At 39.7% G+C, this 6,815-nt stretch overlaps 1 non-coding gene across 1 annotated transcript; it reads left to right on the top strand.

Annotated features, from left to right (window-relative positions):
• Positions 1-5,649: 5,649 nt before the first annotated feature.
• Positions 5,650-5,753, top strand: LOC127743205 (small nucleolar RNA R71). Its single transcript, XR_008004571.1, has one exon. It is a non-coding gene; the product is annotated as a small nucleolar RNA R71 (small nucleolar RNA).
• Positions 5,754-6,815: the final 1,062 nt, after the last annotated feature.

Below are 6,815 nucleotides of genomic sequence, written 5' to 3'. Positions count from 1 at the left end.
GAATCCTACTCGGAATACCACAGACAAGGTTAGACTTTCCGGATTCCCATGAATGTCGCCATCAATTCTAGCTTATACCACGAAGATTTTGATTAAGGAATCCAAGAGATATGCGCCTGGTCTAAGGTAGAACGGAAGTGGTTGTCAGTCACGTGCGTTCATAGGTGAGAATGATGATGAGTGTCACGGATCATCACATTCATCAAGTTGAAGTGCAACAAATATCTTAGAACAGGAATAAATTGAATTGGATAGAAGATAGTAGTAATTGCATTGAAACTTGAGGTACAGCAGAGCTCCACACCCTTAATCTATGGTGTGTAGAAACTCCACCGTTGAAAATACATAAGTGAAAGGTCCAGGCATGGCCGAATGGCCAGCCCCCATGATCTGAGAACTAAACGTCCCAAGATGTCTAATACAATAGTAAACTATCCTATTTATACTAGACTAGCTACTAGGGTTTACAAGAGTAAGTAATTGATACATAAATCCACTTCCAGGGCCCACTTGGTGTATGTTTGGGCTGAGTTTGATCTATCCACGAGCTGAGGCTTCTTTTGGAGTTGAACGCCAAATTGTAACGTGTTTTGGGCGTTCAACTCCGGTTCGTGACGTGTTTCTGGCGTTTGACTCGAGACAGCAACATGGAACTGGCGTTGAGCGCCAGTTCACGTCATCAATTCTCGAACAAGGTATGGACTATTATATATTGCTGGAAAGCTATGGATGTCTAATTTCCAACGCCGTTGAGAGCGCACCATTTGAAGTTTTGTAGCTCCAAAAAATCCATTTCGAGTGCAGGGAGGTCAGATTCCAACAGCATCAGCAGTCCTTTGTCAGCCTCTTTATCAGAGTTTTGCTCAGGTCCCTCAATTTCAGCCAGAAAATACCTAAAATCACAGAAAAATACACAAACTTATAGTAAAGTCCAGAAATGTGAATTTAGCATAAAAACTAATGAAAACATCCCTAAAAGTAACTAGATCATACTAAAAACTACCTAAAAACAATGCCAAAGGCGTATAAATTATCCGCTCATCACAACACCAAACTTAAATTGTTGCTTGTCCCCAAGTAACTGAAAATCAATTAGGATAAAAAGAAGAGAATATACTATAAATTCCAAAATATCAATGAATATTAATTCTAATTAGATGAGCGGGACTTGTAGCTTTTTGCTTCTGAACAGTTTTGGCATCTCACTTTTTCCTTTGAAGTTTAGAATGATTGGCTTCTCTAGGAACTTAGAATTTCGAATAGTGTTATTGATTCTCCTAGTTAAGTATGTTGATTCTTGAACACAGCTACTTATGAGTCTTGGTTTTTGCTTTGGATCATGACTTTAACCACTCAGTCTCAAGCTTTTCACTTGAGCCTTCATGACACAAGCACATGGTTAGGGACAGCTTGGTTTAGCCGCTTAGGCCTGGATTTTATTTCCTTGGGCCCTCCTATCCATTGATGCTCAAAGCCTTGTATCCTTTTTACCCTTGCCTTTTGGTTTTACGGGCTATTGGCTTTTTCTGCTTGCTTTTTCTTTTTCTTTCTAAAATTTTTTTTTTCGCAAGCCTTTGCTTTTTCACTGCTTTTTCTTGCTTCAAGAATCAATTTTATGATTTTTCAGATCATCAATAACATTTATCTTTGTTCATCATTCTTTCAAGAGCCAACAATTTTAACATTCATAAACAACAAGATAAAAAATATGCACTGTTCAAGCATTCATTCAGAAAACAAAAAGTATTGTCACCACATCAATATAATTAAATTAAATTCAAGGACAATTTTCGAAATTTATGTACTTCTTGTTCTTTTGAATTAAAAACAAATTTTTTATTTAAGAGAGGTGAAGGATTTATGGAATTTATTCATAGCTTTAAGACATGGTTACTACATACTAATGATCATGAAGTAGAGACACAAAACATAAATAGACATGAAGCATAAAAATCGAAAAACAGAGAAATAAGAACAAGGAATGAGTCCACCTTAGTGGCGTCTTCTTCTTGAAGGACCAATGATGTCCTTAAGCTCTTCTATGCCCCTTCCTTGCCTTTGTTGCTCCTCCCTCATTGCCCTTTGATCTTCTCTAATTTCATGGAGAATGATGGAGTGCTCTTGATGTTCCACCCTTAATTGATCCACATTGTAACTCAAATCTTCTAAGGAAGTGTTGAGTTGTTCCCAATAGTTGTTGGGAAGAAAGTGCATCCCTTGAGGCATCTCCAGGATTTCTTGGTGATGAGCTTCCTCATGCGTCCCTTAGGCTCCATGAGTGGGCTCTCTTGTTTGCTCCATCCTTTTCTTAGTGATGGGCTTGTCCTCCTCAATGAGGATGTCTCCTTCTATGATAACTCCAGCTGAGTAACATAGATGGCAAATAAGATGAGGAAGAGCTAACCTTGCCAAAGTAGAGGACTTATTGGCTATTTTGTAGAATTCATAGGAGATGACTTCATGAACTTCTACTTCCTCTCCAATCATGATGCTATGAATCATGATGGCCCGATCCAAAGTAACTTCAGATCGGTTGCTAGTGGGGATGATGGAGCGTTGAATGAACTCCAACCATCCTCTAGCCACAGGCTTGAGGTCCAGTCTTCTTAGTTGAACCGGCTTGCCTTTGGAATCTCTTTTCCATTGAGCTCCTTCCCCATATATGTACATAAGGACTTGGTCTAACCTTTGATTAAAGTTGACCCTTCTAGTGTAGGGGCGTGCATCTCCTTGCATCATGGGTAAGTTGAATGCCAACCTCACATTTTCTGGACTAAAATCTAAGTATTTCCCCCGAACCATTGTAAGATAATTCTTTGGATTCGGGTTCACACTTTGATCATGGTTCCTAGTGATCCATGCATTGGCATAGAACTCTTGGACCATTAAGATTCTGACTTGTTGCATGGGATTGGTTAGGACTTCCCAACCTCTTCTTCGGATTTCATGTCGGATCTCCGGATACTCATTTTTCTTGAGCTTGAAAGGGACCTCAGGGATCACCTTCTTCTTGGCCACAACATCATAGAAGTGGTCTTGATGGGCTTTGGAGATGAATCTTTCCATCTCCCGTGACTCAGAGGTGGAAGCTTTTGTTTTCCCTTTTCCTTTTCTAGAGGATTCTCCGGCCTTGGGTGCCATCAATGGTTATGGAAAAACAAAAAGCTTATGCTTTTACCACACCAAACTTAAAATATTGCTCGCCCTCGAGCAAGAAAAGAAAGAAGAGAAGAAGAAGAAGAAGAAAATATGGAGGAGAAGGGGAGGTATAGGTTTCGGCCAAGGTATAGAAGAGTGGGTTGTGTTGTGTGAAAATGAAGTAGAATGGAGGGGTATATATAGGGAGGGGGGAGAGGGTAGGTTCGGCCATTTAGGGTGGGTTTGGGTGGGAAAGATTTTTGAATTTTGAAGGTAGGTGGGGTTTCTGGGGAAGAGTGGATGTATGTGAGTGGTGAAGGGGGTAATTGGAAAGAGAGGTTGAGGTGATTGGTGAAGGGTTTTTAGGAAAGTGTGTTATAGGATTAATTAGGAGGTAAGGTGGGAATATGTTAGGTAGGGATCCTGTGGGGTCCACAGATCCTGAGATGATTCTGTGGGGTCCACAGATCCTGAGGTGTCAAGGATTTACATCCCTGCACCAATTAGGCATGTAAAATGCCTTAGCATACCATTCTGGCATTTAAACACCGAAGTAATGCACGTTCTGGGCGTTCAACGCCCATGCGTAGCATGTTTCTGGCGTTGAACGCCAGTTCCATGCCTGTTACTGGCATTCAGCGCCAGCTTTCCTCAGGGCATATTCCTGGCGTTCAAACGCCAGGGTGTTGCTTGTTTCTGGTGTTCAGTGCCAGATCCATGCTCTGTTCTGGCGTTGAACGCCAGCCAGATGCACCTTACGGGCGTTTAAACGCCAGTAAGTCCTTCCTCCAGGGTGTGATATTTTTTTTGCTATTTTTTATTCTGTTTTTAATTTTAATAATTTTTTCGTGACTCCACATGATCATAAACCTACTAAAACACAAAATAACAATAAAAATAAAATTAGATAAATAAAAATTGGGTTGCCTCCCAACGAGCGCTTCTTTAATGTCAATAGCTTGACAGTGGGCTCTCATGGAGCCACAAAGGTGATCAGGTCAATGTTGTGGACTTCCAACACCAAACTTAGAGTTTGGATATGGGGGTTCAACACCAAACTTAGAGTTTGGTTGTGGCCTCCCAACACCAAACTTAGAGTTTGATTGTGGGGGCTCTGTTTGACTCTATATTGAGAGAAGCTCTGCATGCTTACTCTCCCTTGTTATAGAAGGATAGCCGTGTGCCCTAAATACAAGGTAGTCCCCATTCAATTGAAGGACTAATTCTCCTCTGTTAACATCTATCACAGCTTCTGCTGTGGCTAGAAAAGGTCTTCCAAGGATGATGCATTCATCCTCCTCCTTCCTAGTGTCTAAGATTATGAAATCAGCAGGGATGTAAAGGCCTTCAACCTTTACTAACACATCCTCTACTAATCCATAAGCTTGTCTTACTGACTTGTCTGCCAATTGTAATGCGAATAAGGCAGGTTGTACCTCAATGATCCCCAGCTTCTCCATTACAGAGAGTGGCATAAGATTTATGCCTGACCCTAGGTCATACAGAGCTTTTTCAAAGGTCATGGTGCCTATGGTATAGGGTATTAAGAATTTCCCAGGATCTTGTTTCTTTTGAGGTAAAGTTTGCTGAACCCATGTATCAAGATTTAATGGAATCTCTATAGTCTCTATATGAGCCTCAGATTCCTTTAGGTCCTCAATAGGGAACTCCTTCTTGCTTGAGAGATGTCCCAAGAGGTCTTCCTCGCTAGGATTTTCGTCCTTCTCCTCCCTTGTGCATTCGGCCATATTGATTACATCAATGGCCTTACACTCTCCTTTTGGATTCTCTTCTGTATTGCTTGGGAGAATACTGGGAGGAGTTTCAATGACTTTCTTACTCAGCTGGCCCACTTGTGCCTCCAAATTTCTGATGGAGGACCTTGTTTCACTCATGAAACTTAAAGTGGCCTTAGACAGATCAAAGACTAAATTTGCTAAATGAGAGGGGCTCTGCTCAGAATTCTCTGTCTGTTGCTGAGAAGATGATGGAAAAGGCTTGTTATTGCTTAGCCTGTTTCTTCCACCATTATTAAAGCCTTGTTGAGGCTTTTGTTGATCCTTCCATGAGAAATTTGGATGATTTCTCCATGATGAATTATAGGTGTTTCCATAAGGTTCACCCATGTAATTAACCTCTGCCATTGAAGGGTTCTCAGGATCATAAGCTTCTTCAGAAGCTGCCTCTTTAGTACTGTTGGATGCATTTTGCCATCCATTCAGACTTTGAGAGATCATGTTGACTTGCTGAGTCAACACTTTGTTCTGAGCCAATATGGCATTCAAAGCATCAATTTCAAGAACTCCATTCCTTTGAGGCATCCCATTATTCATGGAATTCCTCTCAGAAGTGTACATGAATTGGTTATTTGCAACCATGTCAATATGTTCTTGAGCTTCTGCAGGCATTTTCTTTAAGTGAATGGATCCACCTGCAGAATGGTCCAATGACATTTTGGAAAACTCAGATAGACCATAATAGAATATATCCAATATGGTCTATTCTGAAAACATGTCAGAAGGACACTTTTTGGTCATCTGCTTGTATCTTTCCCAAGCTTCATAGAGGGATTCACCATCTTTTTGCTTGAAGGTTTGAACATCCACTCTAAGCTTGCTCAGCTTTTGAGGAGGAAAGAATTTATCCAAGAAGGTCGTGACCAGCTTATCCCAGGAGTCCAGACAATCTTTAGGTTGTGAGTCCAACCATGTTCTAGCTCTGTCTCTTACAGCAAAAGGGAAAAGCATGAGCGTGTAGACTTCAGGATCTACTCCATTCGTCTTTACAGTCTCACAAATCTGCAAGAACTCAGTTAAAAACTAGTAAGGATCTTCAGATGGAAGTCCATGAAACTTGTAGTTCTGTTGCATTAGAGCAACTAATTGAGGTTTTAGCTCAAAATTGTTTGCTCCAATGGCCGGAATGGAGATGCTTCTTCCATCAAATTTGGACGTTGGTTTAGTGAAATCACCTAGCATTCTCCTTGCATTATTGTTGTTGGGTTCGGCTGCCATCTCCTTCTCTTTTTCGAAAATTTCAGAAAGGTTGTCTCTGGATTGTTGTAATTTAGCTTCTCTTAGTTTCCTCTTCAGAGTCCTTTCAGGTTCAGGATCAGCTTCAACAAGATTGTCTTTTTCCTTGTTCCTGCTCATATGAAAGAGAAGAGAAAAAGAAAAGGAAGAAGAATCCTCTATATCTGGACAAAGAGGATCCTTATTATTAGTAGAAGAAGAAAGGAAGAAAAGTGGAGAATCCAATCACAAGGGTGAGAATAGAGGCAGTGATTGGAGATGAGGAGAGGTAAAGAGAAGTGTTAGTAAATAAATAAATAAATATAAGAAGAGAAGAGAGGGAGAATTCAAAAATAATTTTGAAAAAGTAGTTAATGATTTTTGAAAATTAAAGATAAGATATAATTAAAATTAAAATTTAAAACAATCAATTAATTTAAAAAGAATTTTGAAAGAGGGATGAGATATTTTCGAAAGTTAAAGAGGGAAAAGTAGTTAGGTGGTTTTGAAAAAGATAAGAAACAAACAAAAAGTCAAATAGTTAGTTGAAAAAGATATTAAAGTCAAATTTGAAAAGATAAGAAGATAAGAAGTTAGATTTCTAGAATTTAAAGATTGAACCTTTCTTAACAAGAAAGTAACAAACTTCAAATTTTTAAATCAATC

Source organism: Arachis duranensis, chromosome 1 (assembly GCF_000817695.3).
Source record: "Arachis duranensis cultivar V14167 chromosome 1, aradu.V14167.gnm2.J7QH, whole genome shotgun sequence".
Lineage (NCBI taxonomy): Eukaryota > Viridiplantae > Streptophyta > Magnoliopsida > Fabales > Fabaceae > Arachis > Arachis duranensis.
Note: the sequence above shows the minus strand (reverse complement) of the source record. Positions and strands in the feature narration are given on the sequence as shown.